The 16,601-nt window shown below is 36.6% G+C and overlaps 1 long non-coding RNA gene across 1 annotated transcript; it reads left to right on the top strand.

Moving 5' to 3' along the window:
- The first annotated feature begins 10,032 nt into the window (after positions 1–10,032).
- Positions 10,033–12,614, top strand: LOC309630722. Its single transcript, XR_014245907.1, has 2 exons — positions 10,033–10,143; positions 11,273–12,614. It is a non-coding gene; the product is annotated as an uncharacterized lncRNA (long non-coding RNA).
- The last annotated feature ends 3,987 nt before the right edge of the window (positions 12,615–16,601 follow it).

Raw genomic sequence — 16,601 nt, forward strand, 5'->3', positions numbered from 1 at the left:
ATAATCATTGGCAAAATATAATAGTACATGTAATAAATCTAAATATGAAGAGATAATACTAAGTTTGTGCATTAAAAAGAGGCAACTTCTATTTATAGCAGTATGGAGGAAATTCCCAAATAAAACAACTGATAAAAAATGCTGAATAAAATATTTTCAAGTATATATTTTTAAGGCCATTGATGAGCTGTCAAGTTAGCAAGGTCAAAAGCAGTAAATGAAGGCAGTAACCCAGAGAGATGAGTAAAGACTGAAGTCTGCTTTCTACTTGGGGGAATTTGCCACACTGGATGAACTTGAATTTCAATTATTATGGCCTTATGAGATACGGGCATTGGAAAGTCCAAATGGAGAACACAATAGGCAACAGCTTCAGTGTAAGGATGAACTAGAAATAACGTTCTCCCTTCCCACCCCACCATCTCATCCACCCATCCACCCTTCCATCCTTTTCTTATGCACGCACCTACCACGAGACAAACAAATGAACAAAAATCACAAAAAATAACTCGCTTGTTAAGAGCCTTGCCAATCAGTGAACTACTGGAGGAATTTTCTTTTCCTATGATGATTTGTAACTACAGGTTTTTCTCACATGAATTTGCAGCTTGAGTTTATAGTATCCGGGTGATCCTGAATGACTTAAGTCAAGAATTTAGCTTAAAGTAGTCCTACTGCATGATTCCACTTATATGAGGTATCAAAAATAGTCACATTCAGAGAAGCAAAGAATCGAATGGTGGTTACCAGGAACTGGGGGTGGGGGTGGAGATGAGTTATTAATCAATTGGTATGAAATTTCAGTTATGCAAGATGAATAAGTTCTAGAGATCTATCATACAACGTGGTGCCTATAGATAAAAATACTGGATTGTACATGCAAAAATCTGTTAAGAGGATAGATCTCATGTTAAGTGTTTTTATCACAATAAAATAAAAATAAATTAAAAATAAAAAAGCAAGTGAAAAAATAAAGTATGCAGTCCTGAGCTAGGTATATCCTGAGGTGCCTGAAGTATCTAAAACTAACCTTCAATACTGGATTCAAAGAATATCCACAGGTTAGTTTTCAAGAAATATGAGCTCTTAGTAATGATAGAGGAAGAGAGAGGGAAAGAAGGAAAGAAAGGAGAGAGGGAGGAGAGAAGGAAAACAAAATACCCCAGTGATTAAAATAGTAGAATAAGGATGATATATTTCAATGATCCAGTATATCCAGAAACTGACTAAAATAAATTTCAAAAAAGAGAACAGAAAAATTAGAGAGAGAGAAATAACCAAAGGATTAACATGAACAGTGAATTACCTAAGTCACAGAGTATTCTAATAATGTAAACAGTGACTACTGATTTAAAAAAAAAAACAACACATCACAACATTGAGAAGCTCAGAGGAGGGACACCAGGCTTATATTATGCGTGTTCAATGATGAGATAAGGACTCTAAAGGAAAGATCAAGAAATCTTACCTAGAACTATGTTACCTAGATACTATGTTAATCTGTGTTCCATCGAACGTAGATGAATGCAACAGAATGAAAAATGATTTTCCTTGGATAGTTGGAATCAAAGGGTGAAGTCATAGGATAGTTATTGCTGTTTTTAGGCATAAATCTTGTAGTGCTCTTTGGGTTTTAAAAAGATTCGATTTCTGGGGAGGCTGGGACTTAAAAAAATATATATCCAGAGAAATTGGGTGGTTCCTCATAGATGTTTCCATTTTAGACTCTGGTGAGTTGGATGATAAATAGTTAATGATTTCTTCTGGCAAGCAGAAATTTAGGTTCCTCTATGTGGCTGTCAATGTGGATGGGCTTCCCACTATACACATGACACATTTCCTAATAATTATGGACATTGTTATTTCATTAACATCAACCAATAAAAAAATAATTATAAAGTGATTCATTTTTATTGGTCTGTTTATTAATATCATAACATAAAATGCAGACTTTCTAGTTTATAGTGTGGAGAAAGACACAGATTAAATGGGAATTTTAAACGTGTTCCTCTGATATCAGATATCAGATTAAGAATTTGATTGGTTCATTCAATTTGGGGGGAAAAGAAAAGGAAAGGGAACTAAGAGCAAATTCACTCTTTATTGGAGCCAGATGTTCCTGAAAAAGAGTGTCTAAAGGGAAATACTTAGCACAAGTTAAATCTGTATTAATCTAAATGTTGATCTTTCCAAAAGTTGACTTACAATTAACTGTGTGAATTTGATCTTATGTTTGTATCCTATTTCTTAGTGTGTGGATCTAGTTACTTTCTTTTAAACTTGTTGTTTTAGGGTTAAAATAGAAGGAGTTGCTTATTACTCTTCAGGTGGGCTGCAGTTTACCCACTCCTTCACAGTTTCCACCATTTTGAAACAGTAGCCAACATTGCTGCATAACAAAGAAGGCTGCTATGGCTAGCCCAAACTATGCAATGGCCATGGTTTTTCTTCTTGATAGCATTCTCAGTCGTTCTCCACCATGGATCACAATGACCACTTAATGACAAAAAGCAGTATGACCAGCCACCAAGAGAGAAACAAGAAATCTCCAGAACTGTCATTGTAGCAGAGTAAAAAAATCATAGAGTAGCACCTCATTAAGTCAGTAGAACCTCAACATTCTCATGCAATTATATAGTAATTGGTGGTAGAGAGAAGAAGAATGAGGAGAGAAAAATCTCACCTACTCTCTCTATAGCAAGACATTAGACTTAGCTCACCCTGTCTGAATGGCTTCGGAACTGCGGACAACCTGGGTCCTTGCCAAGCCCCTGAGAGTGAGAGGTGCCGAGACCCGAAAGCTCTTGACCAGTTTGCATATGTGTCCTTGGCTCACAGCTGATCAACCCCAATTTTGACAGTTACTTTTGCAAGTATATAAAAGCAAAATGCACCAAGCTGTTTATTTTCACTTTTTTGCCTTCGCCTATTTTTAGGTTTGTTTCCCCAACTGATACCACTTACTCATTCTCTAATAATCTTGTTGCCAACTCTTGGGAATGGTGGCAGAATGTAAACAACAATTTTTTTCTAAATAAAGAAAAAGAACTCTGTTCCAGATATTTTAAACTTTAACATATATTCTACCGGATGAAATTTAACAAGATAGTATGTTTATTTGATCAAAAGATAGCTTGGTTGAAGAGAGAGAAAGGTAAAACATACAAGTTAAAAAACAAATGAGGCCTTAAGGAGTCACTACATCTTCAAAAATACGGATGGAATTTTTTTCTTTTTCTCTGAGCAAGTGGGACTGAAGCTGTTTACATGTACTCCAAAGCACAAAGTTTTGAATTTCATGATGTCCCAATAATAAAAAAATAATTGAACCCAGCACTTAATAAATATGATTGATTTTGATGAACCTCGTAGCTGAATGTTGATAAATATCTCCCTTTAAATTCATCTTCTACTTCTGAAACTTGGAGATACATGTATAGATATATGATTTTATAAAGTGGATAGACAAATTATTCTGGGTTATTTTATAAGACTCTACATACTTTTTACAACCTATTACATCTAGGAAGAATGTATGGACATTTGCCTCACAATATGTTCTTACGATTTCTTGTGTTTTATATGCTACTTTTCCGGTGATAAAAAAATCTTTCTTACAGCATAAATTTGGATTATTCCTGTGACATTTCTGCTGACTCATATGTTGAGAACTAAGATTCAGAATACATTACCAGTATCTGGGAAGTACTTAATGGTTTAAAATTAGAGCAGTAATTGAAGTATTTTCTTACCATTTTGATAAATGTTTATTGAGAAGGAGATATGTTCTTTGTACTTTTTTGAAAAGAACCATACTGTTCAGAAAAAAAACATGTTTTTGAAAGAATTAAATAAGGAAAACATACCCCACCCAACTACCCTTCATTTGGAAAAGCCAACATCATTTTCAGCTCCAATATCATCCATCCTAAGTGTTCCATCTTCTGTTGCCTTTATTACCCAGTGGATGTCATTGTTTTCAGATCTTCATTGTGCTGGATCATTTTGTAATAATAGCTGGATCTGAAAGAGTCCTGTGTTTGTCACACACACTTCCAGGTCGACAAAGTACAGTCTATCTGACAGAATGCAGCTTTCAAAATCTGAACTAAAAAATAGATCTTTCACAGGGAATTAGTACTAATAATTTAGGAGTCTTTCAGAAAATAAATGCTACTTTGATAAAACAGAATTTTGTTAAATTTTCCAATTCAAACATATCTATCACATACATGATTCACCTGGGCTTTTACTTATTTATTTATTTTAACATCTTTATTGGAGTGTAATTGCTTTACAGTGTTGTGTTAGTTTCTGCTGTGTAACAAAGTGAATCAGGTATATACATACGTATATCCCCATATCCCATCCCTCTTGCGTCTCCCTTCCACCCTCCTTATCCCAACCCTCTAGGTGGTCGCAAAGCACCGAGCTGATCTCCCTGTGGCATGCAGCTCCTTCCCACAAGCTATCTATTTTACATTTGGTAGTGTATATATGTCAATGCTACTTTCTCACTTTGTCCCAGGTTACCCTTCCCCCTCCCCATGTCCTCAAGTCCATTCTGTACATCTGTGTCTTTATTCCTGTCCTGCCCCTAAGTTCATCAGAACCTTTTTTTTTTTTTTAAGATTCCATATATATGTGTTAGCTATATGGTATTTGTTTTTCGCTATCTGACTTACTTCACTCTGTATGACAGACTCTAGGTCCATCCACCTCACTACAAATAACTCAATTTCATTTCTTTTTATGGGTGAGTAATATTCCACTGTATATATGTGCCACATCTTCTTTATCCATTCATCTGTCAATGGACACTTCAGTTGCTTCCATATCCTGGCTATTGTAAACAGTGTTGCAATGAACATTTTGGTACATGACTCTTTTTGAATTATGGTTTTCTCAGGGTGTATGCCCAGTAGTAGGATTGCTGGATCATATGGTAGTTCTATGTTTAATTTTTTAAGGAACCTCCATACTGTTCTCCATAGTACCTGTACCAATTTACCTTCCCACCAATAGTGCAAGAGGGTTCCCTTTTCTCCACACCCTCTCCAGCATTTATTGTTTCTAGATTTTTTGATGATGGCCATTCTGACCGGTGTGAGGTGACACCTCATTGTGGTTTTGCTTTGTATTTCTCTAATGATTAGTGATGTTGAGCATCTTTTCATGTGTTTGTTGGCAATCTGTATATCTTCTTTGGAGAAATGCCTATTTAGGTCTTCTGCCCAATTTTGGATTGGGTTGTTTGCTTTCTTGATATGGAGCTGCAAGGGATGCTTGTATATTTTAGAGATTAATCCTTTGTCTGTTGCTTCATTTGCAAATACTTTCTCCCTTTCTGAGGGTTGTCTTTTCATCTTGTTTATTGTTTCCTTCGCTGTGCAAAAGCTTTTAAGTTTCATTAGGTCCCATTTGTTTATTTTTGTTTTTATTTCCATTTCTGTAGGAGGTGGGTCAAAAAGGATCTTGCTGTGATTTATGTCAGAGAGTGTTCTGTCTATGTTTTCCTCTAAGAGTTTTGTAGTGTCTGGCCTTACATTTAGGTCTTTAATCCATTCTGAGTTTATTTTTGTGTATGGTGTTAGGGAGTGTTCTAATTTCATTCTTTTAAATGCAGCTGTTCAGTTTTCCCAGCACCACTTACTGAAGAGGCTGTCTTTTCTCCATTGTATATTCTTGCCTCTTTTATCAAACATAAGGTGACCAAAGGTGCCTGGGTTTATTGCTGGGCTTTCTATCCTGTTCCATTGATCTATATTTCTGTTTTTCTGCCATATTATCTTGATTACTATAGCTTTGTAGTACAGTCTGAATTCAGGGAGCCTGACTCCTCCAGCTCCATTTTTCTTTCTCAAGATTGTTTTGGCTATTTGGGGTCTTTTGTCTTTCCATACAAATTGTGCAATTGTTTTGTTCTAGTTCTGTGAAAAATGCCTTTGGTGATTTGATAAGGATTGCGTTGAATCTGTAGATTGCTTTGCGTAGTATAGTCATTTTCACAATATTGATTCTTCCAATCCAAGAAAATGGTATATCTCTCCATCTGTTTGTATCATCTTTAATTCCTTTCATCAGTGTCTTACAGTTTTCTGCATACAGGTGTTTTGTCTCCTTAGGTAGGTTTATTCCTAGGTATTTTATTCTTTTTGTTGCACTGATAAATGGGAGTGTTTCCTTAATTTCTCTTTCAGATTTTTCATCATTACCGTCTAGGAATGCAAGAGGTTTCTGTGAATTAATTTTGTATCCTGCTACTCTACCAAATTCATTGATTACCTCTAGTAGTTTTTTGGTAGCATTTTTAGGATTCTCTATGTAGAGTATCATGTCATCTGCAACAAGTGACACTTTTACTTCTTCTTTTCCGATTTGGATTCCTTTTATTTCTTTTTCTTTTCTGATTGCTGTGGCTAAAACTTCCAAAACTCTGTTGAATAATAGTGGTAAGGGTGGGCAACCTTGTCTTATTCCTGATCTTAGAGGAAATGTCTTAAGCTTTTCACCACTGAGAATGATGCTTGCTGTGGGTTTGTCATATATGGCCTTTATAATGTTGAGGAAAGTTCCCTGTATGCCTACTTTCTGGAGAGCTGTTATCATTAATGGGTGTTGAATTTTGTCAAAAGCTCTTTCTACATCTATTGAGATTATCATATGGTTTTTATCCTTCAATTTGTTAATATGGTGTATCATGCTGTTTGATTTGCATATATTGAAGAATCCTGCATTCCTGGGATAAACCCCACTTGATCATGGTGTATGATCCTTTTAATGTGCAGTTGGATTCTATTTGCTAATATTTTGTTGAGGATTTTTACATCTATGTCCAGCAGAGATATTGCCCTGTAGTTTTCTTTTTTTGTGACATCTTTGTCTGGTTTTGGTATCAGGGTGATGGTAGCCTTGTAGAATGAGTTTGGGTGTGTTCCTCCCTCTGCTATCTTTTGGAAGAGTTTGAGGATAGGTGTTAGTTCTTCTCTAAATGCTTGTCGCCTGTGAAGCCATCTGGCCCTGGGCTTTTGTTTGTTGGAAGAGTTTTAATCCCAGTGTCAATTTCAGTGCTTGTGATTGGTCTGTTTATATTTTCTGTTTCTTCCTGGTTCAGTCTCAGAAGGTTGTGCTTTTCTAAGAATTTCTCCATTTCTTCCAGGTTGTCCATTTTATTGGCATATAGTTGCTTGTAGTAATCTCTCACGATCCTTTGCATTTCTGCAGTGTCAATTGATACTTCTCCTTTTTCATTTCTAATTTTATTGACTTGAGTCTTCACCCTTTTTGTCTTGATGAGTCTGGGTAATGGTTTATCAATTTTGTTTATCTTCTCAAAGAACCAGCTTTTAGTTTTATTGATCTTTGCTATCGTTTCCTTCATTTCTTTTTTATTTATTTCTGATCTGACCTTTATGATTTCTTTCCTTCTGCTAACTTTGGGGTTCTTTTGTTCTTCTTTCTCTAATAGCTTTAGGTATAAGGTTAGGTTGTTTATTTGAGATGTTTCTTGTTTCTTGAGGTCGGATTGTATTGCTAAAAACTTCCCTCTTAGAACTGCTTTTGCTGCATCCCATAGGTTTTGGGTCGTTGTGTTTTCATTGTCATTTGTTTCTAGGTAATTTTTGATTTCCTCTTTGATTTCTTCAGTGATCTCTTGGTTATTTAGTAGCATATTGTTTAGCTTCCATGAGTTTGTATTTCTTACACTTTTTTTCCTGTAATTGATATCTAGTCTCATAGCGTTGTGGTTGGAAAAGATACTTGATATGATTTCAATATTCTTAAGTTTATGAAAGCTTAATTTGTGACCCAAGATATGGTTGATCCTGGGGAATGTTCCATGAGCACTTGAGCAGAATGTATATTCTGTTGTTTTTGGATGGGATGTCCTATAAATATCAATTAAATCTATCTGGTCTATTGTGTCATTTAAAGCTTGTGTTTCCTTATTTATTTTCTGTTTAGATGAGCTGTCCATTGGTGTGAGTGAGGTGTTAAAGTCCCCCACTGTTATTGTGTTACTGTCGATTTCTTCTTTTAAAATTTTTAGCAGTTGCCTTATGTATTGAGGTGCTCCTATGTTGGATGCATATATATTTATAATTATTATATCTTGTTCTTGGATTGATCCCTTGATCATCATGTAGTGTCCGTCTTTGTCTCTTATAGTAGTCTTTATTTTAAAGTCAATTTTGTCTGATATGAGTATTGCTACTTCAGCTTTCTTTTGATTTCCATTTGCCTGGAATATCTTTTTCCATCCCCTCATTTTCAGTCTGTATGTATCCCTAGGTCTGAAGTGTGTCTCTTGTAGACAGCATATGTACTGGTCTTGTTTTTATATCCATTCAGCCAGTCTATGTCTTTTGGTTGGGGCATTTAATCCATTTACATTTGAGGTAATTTTCGATATGTATGTTTCTATTACCATTTTCTTAATTGTTTTGGGTTTGTTTTTGTAGGTCTTTTCCTTCCCTTGTGTTTCCTTTCTAGAGAAGTTCCTTTAGCACTTGTTGTAAAGCTGCTTTGGTAGTGCTGAACTCTCTTAACCTTTGCTTATCTGTAAAGGTTTTAATTTCTGCATCAAATCTGAATGAGATCCTTACTGGGTAGAGTAATCTTGGTTGTAGGTTGTTCCCTTTCATCACTTTAAATACATCCTGCCACTCCCTTCTGGCTTGCAGAGTTTCTGCTCAAACCTCAGCTGTTAACCTTATGGGGATTCCCTTGTATGTTATTTGTTGTTTTTCCTTTGCTGCTTTTAATATTTTTTCTTTGCATTTAATTTTTGATATTTTAATTAATATGTGTCTCAGTGTGTTTCTCTTTGGGTTTATCCTGTATGGTAATCTCTGTGCTTCCTGGATTTGATTGACTATTTCCTTTCCCATGTAAGGGAAATTTTTGACTATAATCTCTTCAAATATTTTCTCAGACCCTTTCTTTTTCTCTTCCTCTTTTGGGACCCCTATAATTTGAATGTTGGTGCATTTAATGTTGTCCCAAAGGTCTCTGAGATTGTCCTCAATTGTTTTCATTCCTTTTCCTTTATTCTGCTCCCTGGCATTTATTTCCACCATTTTGTCTTACAGGTCACTTATCCTTTCTTCTGCCTCAGTTATTCTGTCATTGATTCCGTCTAGAGTATTTTTAATTTCAGTAATTGTGTTGTTCATCACTGTTTGTTTGCTCTTTAGTTCTTCTAGATCCTTGTTAGATGTTTCTTGTAAATTCTCCATTCTTTTTCTGAGGTTTTGGATCATCTTTACTATCATTACTCTGAGTTCTTTTTCAGGTAGGTTGCCTATTTCATCTTCATTTATTTGGTCCTGTTGGTTTTTACCTTGTTACTTCATCTGTAACATATTTTTTTGCTGTTTCATTTTTTTTTTTTTTTTGATGGGTGGTGCTGTATTACTGTCTTACTGGTTATTTGGTCTGAGACATCCAGCACTGGAGTTTGCAGGCGGTTGGATAGAGCTGGGTCTTGGTGCTGAGATGAGGACCTCTAGGAGGTCTCACTCTAATTGATATTCCCCGGGGTCTGAGGTTTTCTGTTAGTCCAGCGGTTTCGACTCCGAGCTCCCACCACATGAGCTCAAGCCCAACCTCCGGCCTGGGAACCAAGATCCCACAAGCTTCGTGGCATGGTAAAAAAAAAAAAAGAAAGAAAGAAAGAAAAAAAGGGGCAGTACAATATCAAAGAATACAAAACAAAATAAAATTAGAAGATAAAAAAATATTAGGAAAAATATAACTATAATTGAAACAACTGCAACAAGGTAAAATAAAATCACAACAGAAAAAAATAAAAAAAGGGGGTGGGGAACAAGCCAAAAGGAGAGATCACTAACAAAGTGTAAAGAATAAAGTAAAATTAGAAAACATAAAAGATTTATTAGGAAAAATGAAAATATGAAAGAATCAACAACAATAAATCTAAAAGAGGAAAAAAGAAAAAAAAAAAGGCTTGGCTATGGGGGTGGAATTTAGGCAGGGGTGGAACTTAGGCAGGGGTGGGGTTTAGGGTGGGGTGGGGCCTAGATGGGGCCTAGATGGGGCCTCTGCTTAGGACCTGCATGGATGGGAGAAGCACCATGTGGAAACGAGGGCCTTCGGAGTGTGGAGTTCTGGCGTTTGGAGGTAGGACCCTGATTGAGGGTGTATAGGTGGGGCTTAGGCCCAGCGAGCTGCAGGGGGTCTCCAAGTGTAGAGGTCGGGCCCTGGGTGAGAGGTAGGGGTGGGGCTTGGGCTCTGTGCGCAGGAGGGAGGCTCCAAGAGCAGAGGATTAGGCCCCGGAGCCCAGCAGGCTTCCTGGTGCCTAAGTGGACATGGAAGGCACAGGCCCTGTTCCCTTCCATTCCTTCGTGCCTCTCCCCCACCATCTCCCCCATACCCATTGGACCCCCTAACCATGGGTGGCTCCCACTGGGTGTAGGAACTCCTTCTTTCCCCCAGCTGCCCCTCAGGGGTGCAGATCCGGGAGGTCCAGCCTTTACTTTTGCTCCCTCTTCCCTCTCTCCCACTCTCTCAGGACCTGCATGGCTGGAGGGGGCCTCGGTGGGCAGAGGATCAGGCCGGGGAACTCAGCAGGCCCCTGGGGTCCCAAGTGGGCATGGGAAACCTGGCCTTGCTCCCTTTTGATCCTCTGCCCTCCCAATGGTCCCCCAATTTTCCCCTTCGGGCGTGGGATCCCTTCCCCTCCCCCAGCCACCCTCTGGGGCGCCAGTCCTTTTCCTGCCTCCACTTCTCCTCTCCCTTCACTCCCCCCCACGCCCCAGGACCTACCCAGTCACTGGGGGTTCCTCCTGTCCCCTTTGGTGTCCGTGGTCCCCCACCGGTGCCTGGTAGGTGCCCTTGTGAGGAGACACGGATTCCGCATCCTCCTAGTATGCCATATCCCACCTGGAGTTTTAAATTAAAATGTCTGAAGGTAAACATACAAATGCTTTTCCGTACCATTGCTCTGGCCATATCCATGGATATTCTTGGTGAGAAGGTGGGAAGTGAGTAAAAAAGAATATTAACTGGGCCAATGTGGAAGTAAAAGCTATGAAGCCAAATCTCAATTTCAAGTCCCACTTTGAATCCTCTAGGCTTGGGCTTGGGAATGCACTAAACTTTCCAGAGTGGAGTTCCAGGGACACACTGTTTTTGGTCAGGTTCCATGTGTAAATGATGTTATTTCTAATAAGAGCTGCTATTTCAAACAAGGTCTCCAGGGAGACTGTAGAGAAAAAATGCTGATTAACCATCAATATTTGCTCTGCAGTGTGATCCAACCTCAGTCAACTAAGGAGAACCCACACTAAGACTTAGGTAAGAAATGTGATTAATAAAGACGTTATATTCACTCTAGATATGTAAGTGGCTCAGCTGCTAAGTGGTGTTGGTACTGAGTAATGTGTAAGATCACAGCCTGATACTTTTCGCTTACTGTATTTCTTGCATAAATTAATTTCAAAATTTTATGAAAATCTCCATATCCCTGCTAGAAGACTCCCTTTCCAACTTATGATCTTCGAGGAACTAAGGCAGTTTTCTATATTGTACAGTTAGTAAGAAATACAGTATTCAGGAAAATGAGCTGGCTTTAAAACTCCCACTTTGCTGTTATCAAAGACCTTTTTGAAAGCTGGCTTAATTTAAGTTGGTGACTACATTCTCAGCTCATATCTATATCTCTATATAGAGATATATAACATTTCAGCTACAAAAGTGGATAAATTTGACTGACTTTGTTTGGAAATATGACGTTCTCATTTCCTGCAGAGTAATTAAATCTAGTCTAGCATATTAAAAAACCCACTTGGATTTATGTACACTCCTACACTTGCACACAGTTTCAGTTTATACACACAAGCTTGACAAAAGGTGTGTGTGTGTGTGTGTGTGTGTAAACTTCATCTTGTCCTAGAGTAAAACGATAAAATTTCATCTGTACAATATGCCTGTGACTTTTGCCTTAACGCTATACAGTAACCACAGCAAAGCATCCTACCTAAGGGCAGATACTGCTCCTAGGACTTTAGAAAGAATTCCCATCCAATCACATAGTGAAGGTCTTCCACTTTAAATAGAAATATTTATCGATGGATTAGAATGAACATCAGAGGCAGTGTTTAAGGAAAATAAGTCAGAAGACAGAAATAATGCAGTCTCTGAGAGGGTCTCAGCTGCAGGAATCAGGAAATGGAAGTCTAAAAGAAAATTTTCCCCACTGGATTCTCTGTGTATATTTTAAACTCAGTTAGAATTCTTCAGTTCAACACTGTAAATCCTCTGAACCTGTCTCAATCTTCTTTGTCTTGTTTTTTTCTAGAAAAATATAATGTCTCTATATGAGAAACAGTATGACATAGTGGTGAACACTGTGGACTTGGGAGCCTTGCTGCCTGGGGTCTGACCCAAGCTCTGCCGAGCGCCACTTTTGTGATCCTGGGCACAATAATAGTAATATTATTGGGTAATAATAGTGCTGATCTCATAGGGGGCAGTTGTGAGCTTTATATGACTTAATATATGTAAAGTACTGTAAATGATGTTTGGTATACATTAAGCATCGAAAAATCATAAGATTTACATAATAAGATAAATCATTAGATTTACATAAATCATAAGATCTACACAGCTTGACTCACTCTTATTCTGCATCAGGTACTGGTTCTTCAACTGGCAATATCTAGCCCAGAAAAATAAAAACTTGCCTAATAAAAACAGTACATCTTTAATATAAAAATGTGATGAATAATGCCATTGTTGATTTTCAGAAATATGAGCAGACAGCCTGTTAATAAAACAAAGCTATATATTAGAATGAGCTGTAGTCTTAGGAGGGTCAAGGAAGAGGAAGTCAACCAGGACATTTATAGGACTTTGACATCTGGGTTCAAGTGAATTAGGACATGTCTTTCAAGAAGGGAAAATGGATTGGTCAACGTTTGAGACATAATAGTTTAGGATTGGTGGACATAGTGAGATGAGGGTCTTGGAGTGAATCTTGATAAGTTAACCATGGTTAGGTAATTGAGCTGTTTGCCCAGGTGAACATATTGTTTCAGATAAATAATTTTGCAGGGATTTTCTAAGCAGACACTGAAGTCATTTATTGATTTACAGTCTTCCATTTCCTCAATAATTGTTTCCTGGAATAAATAACAAAGTCATGTGGCCATAGGTGGTCCCAGTTCTCAGTCCTAATGGCTATATCATGTTGATGTTGGTGATTGCAGTCTTCAAAAAAAAAAAAGTTTAAATCTTCCACGATCTTAAAAGTTATCTGCTACCTTGCTTAGCATTTTGATGTATTTTTATTCAGTCAGTATTTACTTATGATATTAAAAACTAAATAAAGCCATTTACTTTCTGACTTTTTACTTAATATTATATTGTACATTTTTCCATTTTAATAAAATAACAGTAAGAAGTTTAATGACTATTAGTTCACCTTATAATTTAATTACTTTATTATTTGTAATTTATTTAATCTCATAGATAATAAAGTTGCATCATTATTTTTAGATTTTATAAACTATGCCATGATTCTTACATATAAACTCTGTGTTCATTATTTCTGTTTTGTTAAAACAAATTCCAATCGAGGGCAAAAGTTCCAATTCAAAGGGCACAGGTATATTTATATATATTTGGTTGGCTAAAAGTAGTTCGTTCAGGATTTTCCATAAGATGTTATGGAAAATTCTGAACGAAATTTTGTCCAACGCAATATTTCCAAATTGCACTTAAAGAAAAACAAAGTTTGATAGAATTTATTTTAAAAAATTATTATAGGAACTTAATAACTAAAGGGCCATATGACCGTTGTTCAGAACATTTTAGTAACTTTCTTGGCAAATTGCCTTAGAACATGTCAATAAAACATGCAAGAAAGGCTGTTTCATTACTGGATAAACTTAGCTTTTAACCCTAAATGCCATTATCTACCTTTGTCAAAAATCTTATTCATGAGACTTGGCTGCAAGTAAATTTTGCTTGTTTACAAGATTCAAACATTTTATCAAAGAGTAAAGATAGCAACTGCAATAGGGTTATTTTAAAAAGTATATCACAGATTACCAAGACACACACATTTCTTAAATCTTGAGAATAATTGCTGTGCTGTTAAAAATAATTTGCAACCCCAAAAATGACTTTCTGATGTAATCTTTTTCATTTTAATGTATATTTTGACTCAGTTTTGAAATTCTAGTATCTTACTAAATTTATCAAGGGTTATTGGGCACCTAAGCATGACAATGTACAGGAAGGTGGATAAATTGTCATCCCAGACATCTGGGTACTTACCAGAAGCATGAACTTCTATGTAATAATTAAGTGGGAGCTACCACGAACAAAATGATTGTCTATTCTTCCTATTTTTACCACTATATTGGAGCATAGTTAGTGTGAAACCTGGGCAAGCCAGCTGGCTTCTTGAAGTCTCATGTTGCTTTTACGTAAGATCAAAGTAACACTTACAGGTTTCTTGAGGTAATTACATGGCATGATGTATGTAGAGGTACCACAAGGGCTATAAAAATAACAGAAATTTAAGAAATTGGTATTATCTATGAAAATTTATCATCCCTACCTTCGAGGTCTAAGATTTTAACAATGTCTTGCACGGTCCTGAAAGATGTATTGAGGACTATCTATGAAGTGCACATTTTTACCAAACTCTATAAATTCATAGGTACTATCAGTGAAGAAATATTTTTTTCTTTCCCTTTACATTAATGTAATCAAATCAGTCTATTTTAAATACATACTAATAGTATTGTAAATTGACTGGTTTCTTAAAAATAGTAGATGTCTGAGTCTTCTAGCCTATGCTTCTTCTGAAAATCAGGAAAATCAGAGATGGGAGGGAGTTTCCAATGAGAGGCTGTCCCCAAAAGGTGAGCCAGAAATTGAGAGAGGTTGGGGTCATAGGACAAAAAAGTCAAAGGTTGGTTGTTTTTAAACGAAACAGCTGAGCTTGTTGAAATACAGTGAGTCCTCATAAATAACTACATGGTGTGTGGGTGACATCTAAACCTTGGGAATTAAGTGGCTTATCAGCTTGAGCTGGGAAAAAAAGCAAAAACAAAAGCAAAACCAAAAACAGGTTAAGTAGAGTAGACCAAAACCGCAAGAAGATATGGATGTTCTGAAGCCAGAAACAAATTACAAAGAGCAGGCAGCACAGTCTTAATGCCCAGCAGCTTTGTGACATCTGCAAGCATCCGGAGTAATAGGGGGTGATAGACAGAAAAGTAACATAGAAATATAAGCAGAACAACATTCTCTAAGATCTAATTTGGGGGCTCTATTTCAGATTAAAAAAAATAAACACTTTCCTGAGGCATGATTTACATATAAAAAGCTATATGTATTTAATGTATTCAACTTTATGAGTTTGGAGGTAAGTATATATCTGTGAAATCATCAACATAATCTATGCCATAAATATATCCATCACCTCCAAAAATTTTTCCACCTCCTTTATTTTTTAATTTAAAAAGTTTTTTTTCCTTTTGTGGTACGAGCAGTTATAAAATTTACCCTCTTAGCAAACTTTTAAGTATTCAATACATTATTATTAATTATAGGTCCTAGGTTGTACAGTAGATCTCTGGAACTTATTCATCATGCATAACTGAAACTTTGTACACTTTGACCGGCACCTCCCCATTTCCCCCATTCCCCACCTCTGGTAACCACTAGTACACCCTCTGGTTCCATGAGTTGGCCTATTTTAGGTCTCGTATAAGTGGTATCATGCAATATTTGTGCTTCTGCGTCTGACTTAATTCACTTAGCATAATGCCCTATGGCTCTATCCATGTTGGTTTCAAATCACAGGATTTCTTTCTCAAATATGTTATTCATACAAATATATATATATGTGTGTGTGTGTGTGTGTGTGTGTGTATATATCTCCATTTATATATATAAATGACTCTTGGCGGTTAATTGTCTCATAAATGATGAGGCATTTTACTGTGGGAAGGGACTTTTTCCAGGGAAAATATTCCTTATTTAGTGCCAATATATCAAATGTTCACCAAATGCATGTGTTTCACATCCCCAGTCTTCCAGAAAAAAGTGCAGAGATTCTATGAACAGGGCGTAGCACTTTTTTATCTTCTTGTGGTTAAGTTGAAAGAGATACTTGGTACTAACTTACCTTGTGACACCACACCACTCATAATTAAACAAGCTACGATTTGATTACGTGCATTATCAGTGTACCCTTCTTGGCTATGTCAAACAGGCTAAGCAGTAATCCCAAACATCTTTCAATGCAGCATCGGGTAACCATGTCTCTGTGACCATAGTATAACTCTGGATTCAGGAATATAACCTCCCAGCCATAGAATTAGATGCAAAATAAACACTTGGAAGGAGGACCAGACATAGAACAAAACTTTCTTAGGAGGCTTTTGATCAGTCTCAAAGGAAAACACATGTATAAGCACCTCGTAGAAATTGCAGAGAAGGAAGATTTGGAAAAGTTTCCCAGAAACAAGTAATGGTTCACAACATGTACATTATAATATCAACAGAAAATATGTAAAATGCCATTGAAACTCTTGTTATTTACTGATGTTGTTTATTGA

The sequence above is a fragment of the Balaenoptera borealis genome (assembly GCF_965194805.1).
Source record: "Balaenoptera borealis genome assembly, chromosome: 6".
Classification (NCBI taxonomy): Eukaryota; Metazoa; Chordata; class Mammalia; order Artiodactyla; family Balaenopteridae; genus Balaenoptera; species Balaenoptera borealis.